This window comes from Herpailurus yagouaroundi, unplaced genomic scaffold, assembly GCF_014898765.1.
Source record: "Herpailurus yagouaroundi ecotype Mexico unplaced genomic scaffold, PumYag 162, whole genome shotgun sequence".
NCBI classification, from domain to species: domain Eukaryota; kingdom Metazoa; phylum Chordata; class Mammalia; order Carnivora; family Felidae; genus Herpailurus; species Herpailurus yagouaroundi.
The window spans coordinates 55615677-55639654 of NW_024412403.1; positions in this window are offsets into that span (position 1 = coordinate 55615677).

Sequence of the window (23978 nt, forward strand, 5' to 3'; positions counted from 1 at the left end):
TTTCAGGAAAAGAATTTCATATGGTTCAAACTAAGAGGAACCTCATCCTTACAACTCATGACACTGCTTTCACCCTCACCTGCAATAGGGATTTAGATAATCTTTTGCTTGGGTACAGGGAGGCATGGAAGAGGTAGGTGTGCCATGGGGTGGAAGCTGGAAAGCAAAACTGAAAGCCAAAATCTGAGGCCCTTGCCAGGTCAGACAGGAGAAAGTCAGCCCACAGTGAGGCGGGGGGGTGATGATGAACCGCTCAACTGCACTGTCAACGAGGGATTTGTTTTGGGGGCTGAGTTCTTCCACACCTTAAAGAAAAACAAACTCCCTGTCTTCTTTTTTGGGAAGCCCAGGGAGATGGTTGTTAGCCAAAGAGCAGTGCGCAGACAAGTCAAAAGCATTTTGGTCCAAAGAAAGTGAGCAAAGAGCCAAGATTTTCAGGGCCTGGGCTTCCTCTGATTGGGATGGTCCAGCCCGTCTCTAGGCCAAGGAAAACTCAGCAAGCTAGCTACACATCGCAGCAAAAACATGTACCCTTATACTCCAACTGTAAGACCCCATGCTTCAAGAGTCTCATTCTGTTACAGTCCTTTGAGAAAGAGGGAGTTTATCTCATGCCTTCCATTGAGCTGTCCCCTGGGCTGATGCCCTCTCAATTTATGTCTCTATTGCCATTCCTCTGACCACCATTTGTGTCACAGCCTGGAACCCCTGGACTCCAATGACCCTTAATAGAATGTTATATCTCATAGGGGGTTGATAATAGAGGGATAAATGTGGAAAGTAGCCACACTTCCCTTTACTGCTCTTTTTTCTATTCCCCGAAAGACCAATATTTGGGGTGGTATAATTATATAAAATGTTCCTGAAAATCTATGTATAACTAAATAGATTCTTACTGAGGGAGGGTAGTTTTATTTTACCTACATGTTTTTGTTGAGAGACAGTTCTCCACAAATATCTCACATTTCTTTGAGCAAAGACATTTGCAGCCAAATTAAGAATGTTTGTATTAGGAGACATCTCAGGATAATAAAGCTTAGTGACATCTCCCTCCCTGGAGATGTTTCGAGGTAAGGAAGATAAATACTTCCCCTCCACTACCAAAAGATTAGCTTAAATTCAAGATTATAGTTAAGGTTTTTTTCTCTCCAGAGAAAGAGGACATGTAGGTTGCCAGCAGCCTTATACAAGAGCAGAGTTTTTGAACTCTGGAGGTTCAAAAACTATTGGAGGTTATCTCCAATAATGCATCCCACTACATGTGTGGGTGCCATTTGGCCCTCCCGGCATAAACTTTGGGGGATATTTCTCCAACATGCTGCATTTGACGAGAGTAATAAATGGACTTTGTCATTGACCCAAAGATCTCATGACTTCCATCTGTGTGTTTGTCTGTTTTATATATATATATATATATATATATATATATATATATGTGTGTGTGTGTGTGTGTGTGTGTGTGTATATATATATATATACGTATATATATGTATATGTATATACATATATATATGTATATATATGTGTGTGCATATATGTGTATATAGATACATATATAAATAAAAATATATATTGTGGTACATGTAAATAAAACTGTGGCAGTCTAACTTGTTAGCTTGCAAGCAAGATGAAACCTTCAGACCCTTCACGGATTCTGACTTACCAGTTTTATGTGTAGATTCCTCCAAGGAAATGGATTCCCTAGTTAGAAGGATCATTCTGACCTGGGATCCATCTTTCCCCCAGGAAGTCATGCGAATAGGGACTTTTAGGGTATTTCAGGTTGGATTTTGGCATCCCAAGTCCAAGGTGATTGGTGGTGTCCCTACGGGTATGGATTGTCTTCTTAGTATTTAAAGGTATCAATAGGTACACACTGGATCAGATACACTACATGTTCACACCTAGATGAGGCCCTAGAACAGCCATTAATATCAGACGGAAGGTCCTGAATCTCACCGAGGAGGAGACGTGGTTTCTGAATGTCAACACTCACCCTGCAACACTAACACTCCCCTAGGAAACTTCACACTTGACACGGATTGCAGACTCAGCCACCCCTTGTTCCTCTTCCAGCCTCAGACCATGCCTCAGGGCCTACAGATGTCAAAGAAGTGACCGTTCTTCAGGCACTGTCACTTAATAGCCACCTCTCAGCTACACAAAGACTTGGCAGCATCAACAGCTCTGAAGTTAGCCTGTGCTTATCCAGAAATGCTTTCTAATTATAAGCAGGCCTCAGCTCCCCACCTAGAACATTCTACAACTCCCAGAAACTCTCGGCGCTCATTGAGGCCCAAGCAAGTGATGGCACTGAAGGTCTATTAACTTTACAGAAAATGCACATTCGTTTATATGTTTCCCCTGTTTTGAAACAGGGAAATGTTTTCCCTACTTCCTTGAAGTTCTCCCAAATTTCAATATTTAAAAAGAAACAAAGTAGGTAATGCTTTCTAGTAGAACTTCGTTATTTCTGGTTATTTCTGCTCCCTGCCCACCCACATTGTTCCCCCCCTTGTTCCCTCACCCCCCACCTCCTCACCACATGTTTGCACATCTCCATCTAATGAAGCCAATCTGGACCATGCATGAGATGGTCAACGTGGCAGATTCTAGGCTTGCCCTTTCAGAGACAGCAAGACTATTCTAATTATCACCTCCATAATTTTCTCCAGGATGAAATTCACACGAACCTCCCAGTTATCCGCCTGGCCATTCACTCATAGAAAAGATTTTGTGTTAATCCTCTTTCTTCCGTCCAGGAAGGAAAAAAGAGCTCATCTAGTTCCTGTTGTGCAGCACCACCTGCCCATTTGTGCAGAGCCAAGTAATGATGGACTTGGAGCTGGGGGGATAAATGGGAATGGTGTTTATTTTATGAGCTGCAGAAAGTTGGCTGGGGAACCCAGCGGGAAGCTTAGCTGGAAAAAAAAAAAATGATTTTCTCTTATGCTGTGTGTCTGCTGTTTAGAAAAATATGTGGCCTTATCCTTCCTTGATCCTGGGAAAGAAAAAAAGAAGGAAGACGTGTTCTCCAAATACTGGGTTTGAGGCCTGACCTTCACAGGGCCTTTCTCTGTTTTCGAGGAGGCTCTGCCCAAGCCCAAGGCCTCCTGCTCAACTGGGCGGTGGTAGAAGGAAGGATGAGCACGTGGGGGTTGGGAGGCCGGGGGAAGAGGGTCCCTGGGCCAGTGTTCAGTGGCCTGGAGAGAATCCTACATTACTGGCACCTTTTTTGAATGGGAGGAAAGAGCAGCTGTCCTCAAAAATGGAGACTCTTTCCTCATGGCAATATTCTGGCATGCATTCTTGTGGAAGTCACCACAGTTACCTCAAGGAGAAGTCAGCTAACCGATTTAACCCAGAACGGCTTCGGAGGATGTCATGAAGAAAAAAAAAAACACGCTGAAGACTCCGCTATCGGTTTTGATTGATTGGTGAGAGACAGCGCCTGTGTCGTTTTCTTGCTAAAGCAGCTTCCCTGAGTTTCATTCTGTACAAAGTCCAGGCTGACCTCGTTGTGGGAAGGGGACTCTGGTGTGCACATTCGAAGAAACGTCTCACTGCCAGTTCCTGGCTGACGAGCTCCTGGGCAGGAGCGGGGTGCAGAGAGGAAGGGGCATTAGTGAGGACACGTCCTTACTGCGGAGAACAAACAGTGCCAACAGAGTCAGGCCAGGGCCTAATGAAATTTTATTCTTAGTGTAGTCGCGACTGCGTGCCTCATTTCCCACTCTCTTTTAAAAAGTTATAAAATTTTGGTTGACATATAATTTATATACAACACGGTATTCGTTTTAGGTGAACCACGCAGTTATTTGATTTATGTATACTTTGCAAAACGATCACCACAGTAAGTGTAGTTAACATCATCGTTCACAGTCACTACCTTTTTTCTTGTGATGAGCACTTTTAAGATCTACTCCTTCAGTAACTTTTAAATATACAATATGGTATTGTTAACAACAGTCATCATGCTGTATATTACATCCCCAGGGCTTGTTTATCTTATGATTGGAAGTTTGTGCCTTTTTGACCACTTTTAACCTATTTCTTCCACCTCCCTAACCCCCACCTCTGGCAAGCACCAATCTCTATTGGTATCTATGAGTTTGTTTTTCCTCTCAATGCCACAGAAGAGGAGGCTGAGAGTGATAAGGAAGGAGAATCTGGAGGGCAAATGGTAGTTGTTTTGGACTAACAACTGTCCCTTTTGTTGCCTTAACTGCCCAGGCTGTGGGTCCTTGACCATGTTGGATAAGCTGAGGGCCACTGCTAACCCATACAGCACTTCTGTTCAAATTAGAAAATGCCGCCTTCTTCCAGGTGGCAAGGTTGGGGAAACAGAGTAAGGGCTGAACTTCAGCCTCTCTGCACCCCCTGGGATGATGCCCTTGTGTGGTGAACAGTCCATAGCGCTGGAAAGAAACCACTTGTGTGGCTGAGGAAAGGCCCATGAACTTGAATGTCTCCCTTGGGGTCAGTCTTCCTTGGAGTCCCAGCCCTCCAGCCCAGAATACAACTCCAGGACTTCAGGGTAACACAATTAGGTGACAAATGTCACAGCTCATAGTGTCTCCCCCACCCTGCCCCCATTCTTCAGTAAGAAGCCCTTTTCCCTCAGAGGCCACTGTAATTAACTCGAGAGAGAATAACCATTGTCCTAGTTAAATAAGAAGCTGCTAACAGTTTGACATAGGCAAACTTAAACCCTCTTTTCAGGGCTCACCCCATGTATATGTCCTTCCCCATGATGTAGTTGATGTAAAAAAAAAGAATAGCCACATTAGTATTCCATTCTGCCTCCACCCCATCCTCCTGAAGGAGGTGTTCTGCTCATTAAGGAATCAGACAATGACAATCCCATCGCCTGAGCCAGGGTGGGTGCAGAGCTGTGAGCTCCTTTGTCTAAATGCCACACATTGTTATAGTTTCACTCTGCACTTCAGTGTTGGCGTCATCAACCTTTCATTGGCCAGAAGGCTCTGCTATTACAACCAGAAGGAAGAACAGCATTCTTCATCCCTGTCCAGTTTTGAATATAATTATTTGTCAGAATCATATTAACCTGATGTATGACAAACCCATAAAATGGATTCATTTAGGTCTCTAGGAGTCCTCCCTCATTAACTCTGATATTTATAGCCATGGCTTCCATGCTGCAGTCCCTCCTCCTGTGCAGCATAGAGCAAGGATGTCATATTTTCCTGACGCTGTTAGGGGAGTCATTTGTTTTCCAATGTTGCAAAGAGGGGCGGAATAGAGCCGGCCTCCAGTCCAGGCCCTTTTGAAGCTTGACTGACTCCCTTGCCTGTTCCTCTCTTTTTAGGCAAGAGAAAGAAAACTAAAACTAGACACATGTGTACAAATCCTATGAGATTAATAACTTTCCCAAGGTATTGAGACAGAACCAATAAGACTGGAGTGCTCAAAGGGCTGGTTCTATGGTCAGACTGCCTACAACCAAAGCCTGGTTTTATCACTTACTAGCTTGGGCAAGATGCTAAATCTTCTTAGACTTTGGTTTCCTTGTGTGTAAAATGGAGGTATTAATATTTCCTAACCTCGTGGGGCTGTTGGGGGGGATTCAGTGAATTAACATATATAAAGTGCTATTTGGCACATAGCAAGTGCAAAATAAATTTACTTAAACGAATATTTATAATTGCTATTATTACCTTGGGCAGTGGCTAAATCAAGTTTCCATTCTGCAGGTATACAGTCTCACCCAGCTGGTTTTACACCATGTTCTAGGGAGCATTGAGCTTGAGCAGAGGTGCCTCACTTTCCCCAGAGGGGCAAGTGTGTTAGCTGTGGAAAGCACAGTAGCCAAAGGCCTGTCAGAAAGGATTTCCTACGTTCTTTTGCCAGAGCCTTGACACTTTCATCATTTCATGTATTGGAATTCTGGATGTGTTTTCATTAAAGAATGAGTTCTTGCCTCAAAACTCCAAAACAGGTGGAAGGATGCAGCTCTAAATACCTGTGATCTGTATAAGTTCCCCATCTAATGTAAGGAGCCCTGGGAATGCTGGTCCATATTGCTTACCCAGAGTCTTTCATGAAACTGTGGTTGTGAGGCCCTCAAAAGTTTTCTTTTACTGGGGAGCCTTGGTGGCTCAGTCGGTTAAGCGTCCAACTTCAGCTCAGGTCATGATCTCGTGGTTTGTGAGTTCGAGCCCCACGCCGGGCTCTGTGCTGACAGCTCAGAGCCTGGAGCCTGCTTCAGATTCTATGTCTCCTTCTCTCTCTGCCCCTCCCCAACTTGTGCTCCGTCTCTCAAAAAATAAATAAATGTAAAGGAAAAAAGTTGTCTTTTATTTTGTAGTTACCAAGACAGGATCCCGAAGAGTGGCATCTGGCCTGGGGAGACAGAGTCCTGCTAATCAAACTCTTCAGTCATCTGGAAATCAGAATGCTTATTTTAGAGAAACACAGACCATTCATAAGAGCAGACTATGTGGCTCTCCTATCCAGGATCTTCTTGCTCCGCGCATCAAGATGTCAGGGAACCTCAACTGGTCATCAGGAAGTTGACTAGACATTTCAGCAAAGAGGAAAGATAGCCGTGCATGTTGTTTAATATGGCTTATAGTGAGAACTAGTTATATACCCCTTCTCTCCAAAAGGAATGGGGACCTTAGTGACCGAATGCTCTGGTCCCTAAATTCAGTGTCTCACTATTGGTTACTGTCATCAACCATAAAAAGATTTGCTTCCCTTTTCCCCCACTTCTTTAAGCTCACAAAACTTTTCCCTTCTATGACTTACTAATTTTTACGTTTTATTCAAGAAATATTTGTTGAACATCATTTACTATGTGCCAAGTGCTAGGAATATAAAAGTGAACAATACCCTAGATACCTTTACACCACTGGTTTTACTATATAGGCAAGTTTTGATATAGATCTAAAAGCCATTCTTTGTTTTTAAGGTGACTTTGGTATATCTTATCTTACAAATATTGGCCTCGGTATCAGAATGCTGCATAGCACTATCACCTGACTTTCCTGAGTGAATGTCTTGTTGCCTCAATAATATTTTAAGCTCCTAGAAGGCAGAGAACAGCTTAGTATATCTCCTGGTATCCAGGGTATGCTGTGCACATAATAGGAACTAAATATCTGTCATTTTACAAGAGACACCATGTTTCTTACCAGTCATAAGGGAAAGAAGGAGGCAGTCTTACGTAGTTTTATTTCAGAGATTCCCAAACCAATGGCCCATAAGTTAAATCCAGTCATCAAACATGTTATATTTGTTTGGTCTACACTACACTATATTTGTTTCTATGTTTTTGTTTTTTTTTTTTTTAAATGGAGCTAACATTAAAAAAATTGATATCTCTAACACACACACACACACACACACACACACACACTGAGAATTCCAAGCTTCTCTGGATTTTCAATTTCCCTGGAAAAATTAGAAGACCTGCAACCCTTAGCCTCATACCTGCTGAGCAGAAGTGCTGGCATGAGATTGTGCTGAACCACTTCAGAGAGCAAACATTTCCCGGTGGGCTGCAGTTCCTGTCGCTCTGTGTTTCATCACACTTGGCCTGCCTCACTTACATAATGGCTGAATCCTAAGGCATTTGAATCCATGACCTTTGTTTTACATGAAGCCAGTATAGTGGGAAAGGGGAGAGAAAATAGCCCACTCAGCCTGCAGAAAAATAAGAATTCTGTGCCATTCCCATGTTTCCTGGCACTCTGAAGGTGAGGACAGGCTCCCAGGCTGGACCTGCACTTGGCCGGGGACCTTCCTTACAGTCAGTCTTCTCTGGAATGTTGGTGTTCCCTGCTGGGGAAACTACTGGAGATCCAAATGGCCTGTCTCATCTAATCCAAGCTATCTGCCTCCCAGGCTCTTCTCCAACTCACCCTGGACCTCATCTCAGCAGCTTTTTGGCTCATTGCTTGCTGACACGAACCACTCTAATCCTGCCAAGGAAATCTGCTTGCCTCGCTGTCCCTTCCCCCATGCCCATCTTATTCCTTCTCTCTGGGCATCTCTGAATGGAAAATGATACTTAAGAGGAAAGTTTAAAAATAAAAAGGGAGGAAGGAAGAAAGTAAAGGAAAGGAGAGAGAGAGAGAGAGAGAGAAAGCATTTAGAGAAGGCATTTTATATACTTGATACTATTTAATCTCAGGTCTCTGTCCACATAGATTTTGGTCACGTGTATGGGTGTTGTCGGTGAGCAAAATTGTCACCCCAAAATGTGTCTCTTTGTCATGTCGATTATTTTAGGCTGAGTATTTTTAAGGAATGGAAGGCTCAGGAAAGTCCCATGACCTAAAAGAATGCCTAAAAGAATGTACATGGAGGACCTGTTCCAGGAAGGGAGCTATCACCGTATATAACTACAGTGTAATATGAACTAGGGGTGGTAAACAGGGAGGAACCTAGCAAGTCTGTTAAAATTCCTCCCTATGTCCCATTGTTTTTGTATAGCCAAGCAAAGTTTTTTTTAAAACCAAATATTTATTCTCTTTCATCTTCCTGCGAATTGTCTTCCTTCCTTTTGAAGTCCCAACGCCCTGCCCCCTCCTCCTTAGCTCTGGATGGCATGTAAGTCTCAAATGCCTGACTGCCTGTGGGCCTCATATTCTTATGGACCCTGCACATATGTAATTAAATTTTATTTTCTCCTGTTAATCTGTCTCTTGTCAACTTAATTCTTAGACCAGCCAAAAGAACATTGAAGGGTAGATAAAAATTTTTCCGCTCCAACAGTGGGTTTGAGTTTGTGTGTGTTGTGTATGTGGTGTATGTATAGTTTTTCATGAGGAGAGGGAAGAAAAGGAATAGAAAAAGTAGATTTACAACTATTATTCAAACTTGAAAAGGGAAAGCAATAAGAATGTGAAGCCTGGGGGGCACCTGGGTGGCTCAGTCGGTTGAACATCGGACTCTTGATTTCAGCGCGGGTCATAATCTCATGGTTGATGGGTTCAAGCCCCGCACTGGGATCTGTGCTGATTGTGCAGAGCCTGCTTGGGATTCTCTCTCCCCTCTCTCCCTGTCCCTATCCCACTCACATGCTCTTTCTCTCTCAAAATAAATAAACTTAAAAAAAAAAAAAGAATGTGAAGCCTGGAACATTTGTTGCAGCCATTTTGCAAGGGTGGGCTGCTTTCCTGTCAACGCACCAAATGTGTGTGTGTGTGTGTGTGTGTGTGTGTGTGCATGTGTACATAGGATATATGTGCACATGCACATGCATACATACACACATGGCATTTTTTCTTGATTTTTTTTAAATGGCTATTTATTTATTTTGAGAGAGAGAGAGAGAGAGAGAACAAGTGGGGGAGGAGCAGAGAGAGAGAATCCAAAGCAGGTTTTGCACTGACAGGAGGGATTTACCTTGTGACACCAAGATCACAGCCTGAGCTGGTATCAAGAGTCAGATGATTAACCAACTGAGCCACCCAAGCATCCCAGCATTTTTTTTAAAGTTTACTTTTATTTATTTCGGCAGAGATAGAGAGGAAGCAGAGGAGGGGCAGAGAGGGGGGAGACAGAATCCCAAGCAGGCTCCACACTGTCAGCACAGAGCCTAATGTGGGGCTCAAACTACAAACCCTGAGATCATGACCTGAGCCAAAATCAAGAGTGGGGTGCTTAACTGACTAAGCCACCCAGGCATCTGCAGTATCTTTTTTTAAGATTATAAATTAATCACTTGCTTATGTAGAAACTTAAAAAGTAAAATATAAAAAAATAAAGGGAAAGTAATAAAAATCAAACAATCTTATCACTCAGAGAGAATTTTTAATCTATTTCGTTATTTCTATACATAATGTATATTATTTATCTAGCCAAGAGTTTATATTGTATATTAAACTCACTAGCTTGCTTTTTCCCTGTTAAATTTTATCATAAACACATTGTTTTAATAGTTCTGTTACATCCGTAAAATGGATTTTCATAATTTACTTCACCATTCTCCAATTTTTAAGCACTAAGACTAATAGAAGCCTTTTGACTTTTATAACTAACATGATAATAAACATCTCTGTGCACTTATCTTAGCATTTAGCATTATTTCTTTAGGATGTTTCCAAAAAATGGAATTACTAGACAAAGAATAAAAGTACTTTAAAAATTCATGAGGTGTATATTGTGAAATTGCTTTCCTAAAGGTGAAACTATTTTATCTTCCCAATACTCCTATATGAATGTGGTGCTAGAAAGCTCACAGAAATGTTCAACTGGATACATCTAGCTAAGATGTCCAACACTACATGAAGAAATTATTTTATTATATAACTTGTGAGTGTCAACAGAATATATAATTAAAGGTAGTCAAAGCCACTAGATGAAAGGTTTTTGCCCAGACCATACCACAACTCAGTCTTTGTAAGAGAAATAAAAGAGTAACTCCTTGGCTTGTCCCCAGGTAGAGCTACAGGATCCTGACCCCTCGCTAATTGCCTCTTTGAGCCCAGGGCGGACCTACAGCATGCCACACAAGTGACAGTGAAAGAAATAGCCTGTTGCCTGTGACTGCCTACCACACTACAGGCCAGAGGAAGAAGTCCCTAGGTCACTGCCACAGGAGTCCCCTGCAGAGCCCGTGGGACTCCATTTTCCTCGACTGCCTGCTTTGCTACAAATTCTCTCTTGATCTGCAATGTGTCATCATTGTCTTTTTTCTTTTCCATAGCAAACTTCTCTTTCTGAAGTGAAATGGAAGAAATCCCTCCCCAAGGGATACTTTAAGTTTTCACAACTGTGCTACCTTGGTCCTTTAGATACTCTGCGTGTTTCCTTATTACTGTTGTTATTATCACTTGCTCTTTATCTCCCAGCCTTCTCTCCCTCATGGAACTGGTCCAGCCAGGGCTGGCTTGGCAGTCAGTCTGGCATCAGCCATTGAACTTTCATGCCTGAGTGAGCTCTGACCCCAACTCTTCTGTTTCTCTAGGAGGGAATTTTGCCCCATCTTGTTCACTGTCTGGGCCAGATGGGAGGAGGGTGTTAAGAGGTAACCTTTGTTTTCCTTTGGCTTAAAGATGTTTAGATCCAAAGTTTAGTGGTCCCCTCAAAATGTCTAATCAATTTTCCATGCCATGAGGCTTCTTGGTCCACCATGTGAAGGACAGCTTGAAGTTTGCCCATAGGTCCACTAGGCATTCCAGAAGTTTCAGTTTATCTAGGATGTAAGCTTTTACTGGAGACTGTTATGGACCATTCAACATAAAATATACAGTGTGATTCTGATGTTAAAATCCAATCTCTTCCTCCTAAGAAATGGTAAAATATCTCTGCTCCTGTTCTTTCTTGGGGATTGCCATGCTGATTTTCTATCTTTTGCCAGCCCTCTTATATGTTCACTCAGATAGCAATCTGTTGCAAATTGGTCATTTCCTTAATCCTAGGAATTTTTATATTAATTGCAAAAAAAAATCTCAATCTCCCTATCTCTGAGCTTCAACTTTCTCTGAACTTCATAGTATGTGAAAGGTTTTGAAACCTCCTCCTTCATTGGTCAGCAAAGAGTAACTTTTAAGGCTGAATACAACCTGGAAAGCATTTCCCTGCTGTTCAAAAATTATAGATCTATGATAAATTCTGAGTTAAAACATACATCATTTCCCAGGGCTACAGCCCCATTAAGATATTACTGTTTAACTGAAGTTAGTCTCAGGGAGACATGCTGTATATCCTGGTCTTCAAAGTTCCAGGTCCAGAGTAATGACAATCCAGCTGATGAGACAACTTGATGGGATGTCTCCCTTTGCGTAAAAAAAAAAAAAAAAAAAAAAATCCATCACTGAAGGTAACCCACATAAGTTTCTTGCTAAGTCAAAAAGGCCTGTATACTAAACTCAATAACTATTTTAATTTTTTTCTCATGTTATAAACATAATTCAGGTTTATTATAGGAGATTTAGAAAAAAAATTATAAAAAACTCAATAGATTAATAATAATAAATGCATAAATAATAATAAATTAACAATAAATAAAATAATAAATAAAAATTACCTGTAATTTATCAGAGATACTTAATTTTTCATATACCCTTCTAGACATTATATATATATATATACACACATATATATATGATTACCAAACAGTAGGATGCTATATATATAATATACATATATATATACATATACATTACATACATACATACATATGTATACATGTATAATACACATGTATACATACATATACATTATATATACATATATATATAATATAGGTATTATATATATAGCATCCTACTGTTTGGTAATCCTTTCTCTTTTGCGGAATAACTAGTGTCTTCCTCGGATTTGAACATCAAACCCAAAAGTGAGCATCCTTAAATTTTATCTATAGTAAATATATTTTTCCTAAAGTCAAGTGAGAACAAACCAAGAATCAATGCAATAACTTATAGCCTAAGTTTTGTGATTGTTGCACTTCTTCCTTTCCTCACTTTTCTTATTTTAGTAAACAAAAGTAAAGATGAGATGACAGAGAAAAAAGAAGACAGAGGGGAAAAAAAGAGACCTGATTAAGTCATTGTGTTGTCTTTCTCTACATGAAGTCTTATTATTTTTATCAAGGAAGTTGCTTCCTCTGGGTAGCATGGAAGGTCTTATGTAGTGTTGGGGAAGAAAAAATTTCCTCCTGTTCCTCTTAGTTCTTTTGACTGGTTGAACAATTAAAATGACAGAAATTAGATTAAGAGGAGAAAAACAAATTTAATTGTGTGTCTGGTGGGGAGCTCCTTAAGAATATGAGGCCCACAGGCAGTCAGGTAATCGAGGCTTATATGCCATCCAGAGCTAAAGAAAAGAGAAGGGTCTGGAACTTCAAAGGGAAGGAGAATAATTCACAGGGATGATGAAAAAGAGTAAATTTTTGGCAAACAAATATTTGCTGGGACTTCCAGAAACAATGGGATATAGACTTTTCCAGGTGCCTCCTGTCTACTACCCCTAGTTCAGACTGTTCTATAGTTATCTATTGTGTTAGCTCCCATATTGTAGCAGGTCTTCTCTGTAAATTCTCTTAGGCAGTTAGGAGAAGGTCAACGATTCTTTCTGAGCCTTCTGTTTCTTAAATATATTCAGCCTAAAATAGTCCACATACCAAGATGACACATTTGGGAGTGGCAAAGTTTGCTCTCTTGCAATAGCTATGAGTTTTTGGGCAGGCAAGAGTTTATGGTAACATAATTCTGTAATAGGAAGTGGTCCATAAGGTTGCCTCGTGTTGGAATACCATTTTTGGACTTGCAAACATTCTAATGGCTATGATTATGACATGGGAAATGATGACCAGAAGTCCCAGCGAGAGTGTGGGCCCCATCCTCTTGACCCACTGATATGACCGTTTCACTTGCCTTTTCTGTCTGTTGGAACCCAAAATTGCAGAGCTTTTTCAGTAAGTATTTAAGTTATTTTAGTGTTCTTTTCTGCTATCATCTTAGGCAGTTTATAGAAGTGAACTTGTTACAGTTTTTTAGTTTATAATCATCACAATCCATATTAAGAAATATTTCCACAGCTGTATTGTATGAGATTGAGCTTACCTTTATTTTAAAGGCTAATGGGGCGCCTGGGTGGTGCAGTCGGTTAAGCGTCCGACTTCAGCCAGGTCACGATCTCGCGGTCCGTGAGTTCGAGCCCCGCGTCGGGCTCTGGGCTGATGGCTCAGAGCCTGGAGCCTGCTTCCGATTCTGTGTCTCCCTCTCTCTCTGCCCCTCCCCCGTTCATGCTCTGTCTCTCTCTGTCCCAAAAATAATAAATAAACGTTAAAAAAAAAATTAAAGGCTAACATTTTTGGATAGTTTAAATCATGACACTCAGACAAATAAAGAATGTACATGTGTCCAAGATTTCATTTAACTCATTAATTAATGAGAAAGTAAAGAAGATGTTACTGAATCCAGAACAAATGTTTTTATAAGCAATGAGGAATACTGAAATAAATACATGAAAAATTGGTGACTATCCACAGGGCAATAATCAACTACATTCGGGTAGACAGAAATTGTCTGCATTTCTATGGATAAGAATCATTTGCATTGTTAATAGTTTTCTATACCTTTAGCAACTGTAAAATAGCTCAAAGACAATGAAAGATGGAGATGACCCCTAGACAGCATACCCACTAATCCTTTTTGCCCATTTCAAAATCTTTTACATTTCTAATTGGAGTCTGTGTCACCCTACAAGACTTGTTTCAGTCTAGCTGTGTGCCATTAAGTAACACTGGTTCAGGAAAGGAGAATATGCTATCTGGTGGGGAAGCTGCCCTTATGGAAACTTTTACTGCCATTAGACCTCAATAATCGACTATTCCACGAGTGACTCCACAGAAGAAATAAAAGATGTAGGCTTCTTGGGTGAGTTCCATTAGTGGTAGCAAAATATATGAACATTCACCTGGGCTCCAGAGAACAAAGAAGACAGAAATCTGAAATTTGTCCCTTGGATCCTCTTGTTCCAACAGCCCCAGGGTTAGGGGCTCTTTTGATAGAGTGAAACTGTGAGATCAGGGAGACCTCTGAGACCGAGCCAGAGCATGACTGCAAGGGGAAATTGACCACATTCACACCATTTCAATGCACAGTTTTTACAGCCTAAACAACTTAAATACTTTAAATATTTAAATCACTCTTGCCAGCATAAGCTTCACTGGGACTGTAACATCATCCAATTTTAACCACTACATTAAAAGTATCTTCAAACAGTCCTACCAATGCTCAATTTAAATCATCTTGTGAAAATAATGGGTTTATAGGACTACTCAGCCTAATAAGTGGCCTCTGGAAACCATGGAAGGGGGAAGCACTATGAAATTTCCTGTCAGCTATAGCAAACCAGCTCTCAAGGGGATTTCCCAATCCTCCTGTTAATACCAGACCTCTTGGATGGGGGCAGAGTCCTCAAAAAGTACATTAGATATTTGTTTTGGAGACACTGTAGTTACTCACTAGGAATCATCTCCTCTAGGTTAGTTCAAGTGTAGCTTGATTGAAATAAAACTCTCCCTGTGTACTTTCCCTGAATGTGAGTTATGTGTCTCCAAGAAAAAGGTGGGGTAAGGAAGAAGTCTTTTATCATTCTGACACCAAGAAATACTCTTTACTAAGAAGATGCAGGCTTAACAGAAGAGTTGAGCAAGGACTCGGGTAGAGATATTGGACAGCTTCCCAGCAACCTGTGAGTCAGGCCATTCCAGAGCAGTTTCATCATTTTATTTGAAGGGAATTCCCAGAACTCTAACCACACTCAAGACTGTTATGGTTATGCAGAAAGGCACTCCAAAATCAAACACAGTCACTGTGGGACTTTCCGCCCCTCTACTTCTTGCTACCTACTAATATAATTAGGAAGTGTATGTTAGGCTACACATTTGTATGCTCTTGCATGTGGTTTGGCTCTCGAACTAATCTGAGGGCTCAATAAGCCATCTGATCATGGACAAGTTTCCTCTTGACTCTACATATCGATGCACTTGTCTGTGCACTAGGAATAGGGTAGCCAGATTGTCTGCCAATCCTTCTGACTCTACGTATACATTTGCAATTCTCCAAATTAAGTCCTAGTTCCTTCGGATAGCTTGTCAAGAATCCTGGGCCTGGCCAAGCCCTTGGAGGACAATGGCATTGCACTTGATCCAATTACCCAATTAAAACAAACTATTACTTATATAATTACATAAAACCTTGGTTTGTGAGCATAATTCATTCCAGAAACATGCATATAATCCAAAGCATTTGTATATCAAAGCCAATTTCAAGAACCATTGGCTCAGTTGTGATCATGTGTTGTTTTGCATCATGTACTACTCATATTGTAAGACCTTGCTCATTTATCAAGGTAAAATTTGTTAGAAATGTTTGCTTGTCTTGTGAAACACTCTCAGAACAAGTTACTCACAATCCAAGGTTTTACTGTATTTATTTAGGGTCTGGTCTCCCTTGCTAGACATTAAAGTACAGGAGAACAGGGCCAATAGGTATCTTTCTCACTTAGCACTATTTCTGCAGCACCTAACACAGGGCCTGGCACATTCTTAGCAGCCAGTAAATATTTGTTGAACAAATGAAGAAGGACACCAGGGACTTGAAATCTGATCTCCACAGTGGCAGTGAGGAATTGGGAAAGCTGAAGAGGGTATGACTGGGTAAGCTTTCTGAGCTGCTCTGACCTCAAACACAGGAGAAGCTTCCAGACAACTGTGATCACTGTGTGGACCTCTTCTGACAGCTGAGGCTGCAAAATCTGCAATATTCAATCCCCAGAAACCTGCCTAGCCATGACGTTGCAGCCTGGGATAGACAAAACAGTACACGAGTTGTGCTGCTTTATGCTGGAGTGGTGTCTTCCTGCAGAAATTCTGGTTGGGCCCAGGATTCAGAGGCCTGCCTCTCACCCCTCCACTCTGGCCCAGGCCTGCCAGACCAACCTTGACTCCCGGTGCTCACCCTCATCTCCCCAGGGTTGGGTATGCTCACTAAGATCCCAGTGCAACTCGGTGAGTCAGAGCCACCCCTGAGGGTACCCAGCCCAGGGTACAAGTGGTGTTTGCAGCCCTGCCCAAGTTCCCTGCACCACCAGTAAGTCCTTCCTGGCATACCAGCTGTGTCCACCAGGAGGAAAGGGCAACCTTGAGGGCTGTGGTTAGGGTTAGACCAAGTCTTGACCCAGAGGAGTAAGTTTTCAATACTTTGCACAAAGGCAGCCCTGCCAGAAGCATCCTTTCTGTTTTTTTTGTTTTTTTTTTTTTTTAGTTCTAAAGAGCTAAACGTCCTAAACACATTGGTCAGTCACTATATATTATACAAAAGTGCAGGATTTGATTTTTATGTAAAGTGCGGGACTTGCTCCATTCACTTCTGCCATTGGGTTGACAGTTGGCTGGCATGGTTAAACTCTCTTCTTCCAGGCTCAACTCAGAGGAGAGGGCAAGCTGAGAGAAGGCCTGTGAAGGCTCCTCTCTGCTCTGTGTCTTGGGACAGCATTGTGCCCAAAGGCACTGAGAAGAACTGTGACTGTACAAATATATATATATATATATATATATATATATATATATATATATATGTCATCTTACCAGCCCACAAAGCAAGATATTTTCATCTAACATCAAGTTAAACTTAATAACAGTTTAAGCTTAAAAGCCTCCCTTATGGTCTCCACAAGCATTTTGTTTCACTCTTGAAATCTGTGATCTCTACTAGAGATTGCTAAATTTAATACTCAGAATGCAGAAGAGCAGTGATTGGGTGCACACTGGAATTGGGTGGGGGCCGGATGGCAGAGAGGGAGAGCTCGGCTGTATTCTGACAGGCTCACTCTGTGTCCACAGGGTGAAAGGCTTCCCAGGACGGAACTGATTAACATGTGATTGTCCATAAACACTGTCCACACATAGATGAGGATCAAAGGCAGTGTGCACTTACGCAGAGAAATGTGAAAGTGAAGGCATTTTCTTTCTTTCTCTTACTGGATCTCTTCTTAGACTCATAATCCTAAACCTCGGGGGATGTTTGACAATGTCAGCAGCCATTTTCAAATGTCCAGCAGTTGACACACACCTCCTGGATGGGAGGAAAATGAACAAACTGTATCTGTTTTGCAAACCGCTGAACAGATGACTTGTAGTTATAATATGTACCTGAAATTTGCATTGAAAAATTTTTATTCAGAACGTACAGGGGCAGGAGAACATGGGATTTTAAATCCATGTGTGTGTGCATGCACACACGGGCGCACAGACTTGAGAAAGGATGAGGGAGGGCGAAAGGACAAATGGTAGCAGCAAGTGCTTCTCTTTTTAATAATAAGCAGCAGAAATGGAGATGATTTGGTCTGGGAAGCCTTACTGTATTTCCGCGAAGTGATTTTTGTATTAACTGATTTGCATACTGCTGGGGCTCCCGGGTCCCTGTGCTGCATTCCCCCAGGCCTCTTCTTGCCTGCCTTCTTCCCACGAGGAGGATGGTAATAATTAAGCTAGCAGGGAAACAGAACAAAAGACACAGCGGCAGGGGCTCAAAGTCACCTCTTCACTTTTAACTCTGTAAAGATCTGGGGACAGATCTGCCCTGTCAGCTTCTCAGGAGAAGAGTCAGACATTATTTTCTCCCTTCTAGAAAGGAAACCCATTTGAGGGATTATGAATGTTACTCTGTGTCTCAGGCTGAAGTTTAAATCTTTTCAAGCATGCAGTTATTAAGATGCCAATTTGCCTCATTTAATTACAACCTTTATTATGGTATTGAATACTTTAAATGCACTATTTATCACACCTGAAGAGACGAGCCATTCTACCTTAATGGACCACTCTCAGTGGGCCATCTATTGATTATCTTCTCTGCTGAATTAATTCCTAGTAATCGCCTAGTGAACAGTCATTAAACCCAGCGCCTCCTGCAAGCGCACGGCTGGGGCCCGCGGCCTGCGATGGGCCTTTCAGATCACAAGCAAATTTTGCCCCCTCACCACAATTGGAGTCCACGCAGTTAATGATCAGAGGCCTTGAGAACAAGTTGGTGTCTTCACTGTAGAAAGGCTTTATTTCCAGGTGGCCAGGGCAGGACAAATCCGTTCTTCCCTGAAGAATTTCTTCGAACTGAGCCCATGCTACTCTGTTGGGATGCCCTTGAAGCCTCCAGCTTCGAAATGCTGGTCTGTTGGAGAGTCCAGCCTCTGAGGGGGCATGCCCTGGGCGTTTCTTCTGTGGCCTGGCAGCTGCATTGCCTCCTTTCACTGGATTTAGTTGTTGAAGGAGTCCCTCATTCGTGAAGTTGACTTCAAAGAATATCTCATTGGTTCAATATTTGGATGAGGTATGCAAGGTTCAGAAAGGCTGTCCAAGCCGACAGTAGTGGGTAGGTGGTAGCTGCCTGATTTCAAGGAGACGTGGAGAAAGAAGGCAGGCCGGTAAGAGAGGCCGGAAGACGAAGTCCAGAGTTGTGCCTCTGCCTTTGCCGAGTGGAAGAAGGAGGTCCCCACAGACCCAGCATCTCCGCATCTCCCAGGTGACCTCTGCTGTCTTGTCTTTTTACAAATCCCGCTTAGGGCTCACTTACAGCACGAGGTGGAACCTGCTGTCACAGGCATGTTAGCCTTTTACAAATAAACTGTCTTCTCTAATTCAACTCCTCGGCCGTACCCAGCGGTTAGTGTGGAGGTAGATTTGCAAAGCCAAAGGGTGGGCAGTCTGGCTAGGCGCCTCCTTTCAAACTTCCAGACCAGACCCAGGTAGCATGCTCCCTTCCTTGACCTCCTCTTCCAGAACCAAGTCACAAAAGGTGGCAGAATGAGTGGATCCTCTGGTCAAAGATCAGGGATCTGTTCTGAAATTTGAGATGTTTCTAGACAAGCTGCCAGGTCATGGCTCTTGTGACCTGTCGGGCCATGCTAAGCCTAACACAAAAGCTAGTGGAGTTAGATGTGGCCAGCCTAGAATGTCCTTAAGTCAGTATTTATGACCTCCAGTCTCCCTCCTTGCCTCCTTTTCTCCCTGTGTGGTATCTAATAATAACAGCAGCAATAATGATAATTAAAATAATAATAATATCTATCATTTATTAAATGCTTATTAAGAACCAAGGACTACCTTAGAGCATTACATACATTATCTCCCATAATCCTGACAATAGCCTGATGAGTTTAGCATGCTGACCTCATTACTAACGAGAGTCTATATTTGTCAGCTCTAAATGCATATGGTAAGCACTCAGGAGTTTTTGTAAAACGTGGCCCCATGGAGATTGTTTTAGTTGCCTGGGTGGGGGAGCCTGAGAACTAATGGCTCTTAACAGTGGCTGTGTGTTGGAATCACCCAGAGAGCTTTAAAAAACATACTGATCCTTGCTCCCACCCCTACAGATTCTGATTTCATTGGCATAATGCCTGGGCTTTGGGATTTTAAAAATTTCTCCAGGTGAGTTTAATGTATAGTCAAGGCTGAGATCCACTGTGCTGAGTTGAATACTTTGCCCAAGATCTTTAGAAGTTGGGATCGAGGTTGGAACTTGAACTGGCTGACCTCAATTTGCTCCTGAGGGTTACACCTCTTTCTTTCATGGACCATTCCAACACCCTGTCAGGAGCCATTCGTTATTTACGCTTCCAGATGGATGGGTCCCAGGAGCAGTTTAAACCCCCCTTTACCTGTTTGAAGAGGTGAAATCAGCATATTCCATGAGAAGCATTTTATGACCCTGGAGGTGGGTGGAAGCATTTTGGAGGTTTGGAGGAACAGGGGTCCTGCCTGCTAAGTCTCTCACCCCACATTTACGTATGACACAGAGGTCATGAATCCTAAGGCTTGGGTGTCCCATGGCAGCTAGGAGCAGAACAGAGACTCAGTGTGCCCTGAGCCCACTTTCTCCTCACCTCATTCCAGCATCATAGCTGCTCTCACTTTGCAACTTAATCCTTACTCAAGGGGTGAAAAAAAAATGAATTCCAATATTGTTGCACTTTCAAAAAAGGTAAAAACACTCCAGTCTCAGTGTTTGAGCTTTTGAAATCTCCCTTGCTAGACGTAGATTTTCACAATCCCTTTGTTTCTAAAATTTGGCCCCTGGCAATGGCTACCCTGGCCAAGCCAGGGGCTATCCCAGCTAGGGGTGGGCTGCCACTCCTCTTTCAAGGTCTGAGTGGAGATGGGCAGACAGGCCTTCCCCAGCCCAAGAAATCACCATGCAATTGAAGACCTACCAACTCTCTTTCATTGGTGTTATCTCAGGCCCCAAATGCAGGCTTTCTGGTCCAGCATGGTTGCCACCATGGATTTCTGGGAGTTCCCAGGGGGTGCCCTGCATTCAGGGATGAATGAGCCCAGTCTGACATGTATTTCTGCTTTTTGGTGGCCCCCAGAAAGCCCTGTGGGACTGTGGGAAGCAGGATGCACAGCCAGTGCCACACTTTGACAGGAGGGTTCCAATTTGCTATAGCTCAAGCCAGAGGCCCTACAGAGATTTACTGGAAACTCTTTCAGGCTTTGTTCACATCTTTCTCTCTCTCTGGGACCCAGGCAGAAGTCAGGGGAGGTCCAGGCTGGGAAAGAACGTCAGAGTCAGACATTGCACTTGCCGATTCTCAAAGTACTCCCCACTTCCCCTCTCTATTGCTAAGGACTGATTGTCATTGGTCTGGTAACTCATACTTCTTTACTCTTGTGGAAACTGCTCTTCTGGGAAATGCCTCAGTTCTTTGGCCTCCCTCCCCTGTCCTGGTGCCTTGGGTACACCATAGACCCAGGTTCAGATTGATTGCAGCTTGGCAGTTCTGGGCCAGTCTCTAGACACACCTTTGGAATTGCCCTTTTTAGGATTGCCGGCCCATTGGTCACTGAAGCTGTGTCTTTATAACTCCAGGAAAACGAAAAGCTAGAAAGTTCACTGAAAAGAAATTAGACGAAGAAGCCTTAGTAATACCAGCTTTATTCTTCCATTTGTTCTTGACCAAAACTTCCCCCACCCCTCATTCTACTGGTCAACAAATCCTGAGGGTTCTATCTTCAAAACACATCCAGAGTCCTCACATTTCTTGCCACCTCTACTGCTTCGACCCTGCACCCAGACACCAGCATCTCTTGTAGGAGCTCCTGACATCTTCTTTTGTCTTCCACCTGTGCTGCTCTGTGGTCTAGTCAATGCAGCAAAGTGATGCAGCTAAAGTTAAATCAGATCATGCCGTTTCTCTGCTTAAAACCATCCCTCCAAAGGCTTTCTACCTCCTATGGGGTAAAGCCAAAATACAATGGCTTCATGGTCCTATAAAATCTGTCCCCTTGGGACCTTTCCTTTCTGTACAACTTGTCTACTGTTTTCTTCTAATTCATTTCACTCTGGCCACAGGGCCTTTGCATGTGTTACTTCCTTTGTCTGGGGATGTTATTCCCCAAAATACATGCATGAGTCACTGCCTGTTGAGTTTTACTCAGATATTTAATTGTTCAATTACTTTGTATTGCATTGAATTCTAAACCCAGGTATTTGATTTTAAGCCTTTGTTTGTCATCAATTAGTTAAACCTATATGTAAAGGACAGGGGAGAATTGACCAAAACCTGCACAGGCAACTTTTCCCCCACCCTTCTTTTTAAAAAAGAAGCCACCTGTCATCGAGCTATGAGATAATTACACACACATACACACTATTTTGTATTTGACCACATGTGGGCTATATATTATGCCACATGGAAGAAATCTGTCTACTTGTTAATAAGTATATCTCAAAGGAATATCTAGATGAACCCTGGACAAGTTCTGACAACCATTTATGACCACTGAGAATCCACTGAAGTGTGAGTTTCGTTTGAAAAATGACTATTAGTAATGAAAATGTCAAGTGAACTCTGACTTTCTATAACCAGAGTAGATGGATTCACATTTTTACAAAGCGTCAGCATGTAAAACAGGCTCTGATCTTTCACCAGGAAAAAAACCTTTTCAAGGCTATGGCTGGAAGCCCATAGTAGCAGTAGCTCAGGGAGGAATTTAATGGTTTTTAAATTATAGTTTCGGTGCCTCTAAATTATTCTCAGATCCTGGATAAGGCCAGCCTGACCGCTCCAATATACTCATTTTCACAGGTTGGCTGTAACATGGAGATAAAATATTCATACACATATGTGAAGTATGCATTTCTGTGCCTTCTCAGTTTGTGACTGTCTATATAATACATGGCATATCTATGACTAAGTAGGAAGGGGCGCCTGGATGGTTCAGTTGGTTAAGTGTCAGACCCTTGATTTTGGCTCAGGTCATGACCTCATGATCGAGCCCTGTGTGGAGCCCCGTGTTGGGCTGCTTAAGATTCTCTTTCTCTCCCTCTGCTCCTCCCCCACTCTCTCTCTCTCTTTCTCAAAAAAAAAAAAAAAAAAAAAAAAGCAAGAGAAACTTAGAAAATACTGATTCAGTGCCAGCTTGAATTATAGACTCCAAGTAAAGACAGTTTAAAACTCAAAACAAAGTATATTGGACCCAGCCCGCTTTTTACTCAGTAGTCGCATATCGTTGTATGTTTCTTTAATTATTTATGTCCCCTCGAAATCTACGCTATGACAAGTCTTCAATAGTCAGTGCCAGAATTTGAATCTATTATGGTTTACTCTTATGTATCAGGTGAAATTAAAAACGAAACAAGACAAACAAACTAACAAACAAAACACCCAGAAAACACTTCTGTATTAGTATAGCCCAAGGCAATGAACAAACACTTGATTTTGCTCATCTTCAGGAAGTGGTACCCTACGGTTACTCAGTTATTTAATCATTCTTACGAAACCGAGCCTTCAAAAGGAAGAACATGTAAAAGGTTTCTACATTTGTTTTATATCTTAACTATTGCATATATGATGTCCTTCTCTGATATAGCAGTCATGTTGCTGCAGGGATTTCTTTGAGAAAAAAGTCGTACTGTCCTCTTTTGGATAAACTATGTTAAATGAAAGAGCTAGCTGCTTGCCTCTGGGGAGAAGAAATTTAAATTGTAGTTATTTTTCTATTCTCATCCAATGATATGTCACCTCTTCTTTTTTTCTTTATTTTTCGCTTTTCCATATCTCTTCCAAATAGGGGTAAAAATTGGGGAGGCTTGAAGTAAGCTGGGAAATCAAAGGTACTGAAAATCTGAAACTTGAAAGGAGATTCTACATGAAAATATGCTTTTCAGGTTCTCTCTACATCATCTCCATGTCCTTCTGTTTGCTTTTCTTTCAAATTCAGTATGCACCATGTGGTTTGCCCACTGCTAGTCATGGGAGATGTTTCAAAAATGGAGACAGGACCCCAGCCCCAAAGGACTCATCATGATGCGGTGGCATACATGTAAGTGATCATTACAACCTGGCCAATCACTGAAGACACACATACACAGAATTAAAACTCAGTTGTATTCCCATTGCATTGAAAATATTATATAGTAAAGGTAAAATGATAATTTCAACCCTCCACTTAAAATGAAAAATCTTCAATGGTTCCAGACTTTTTCCTATGC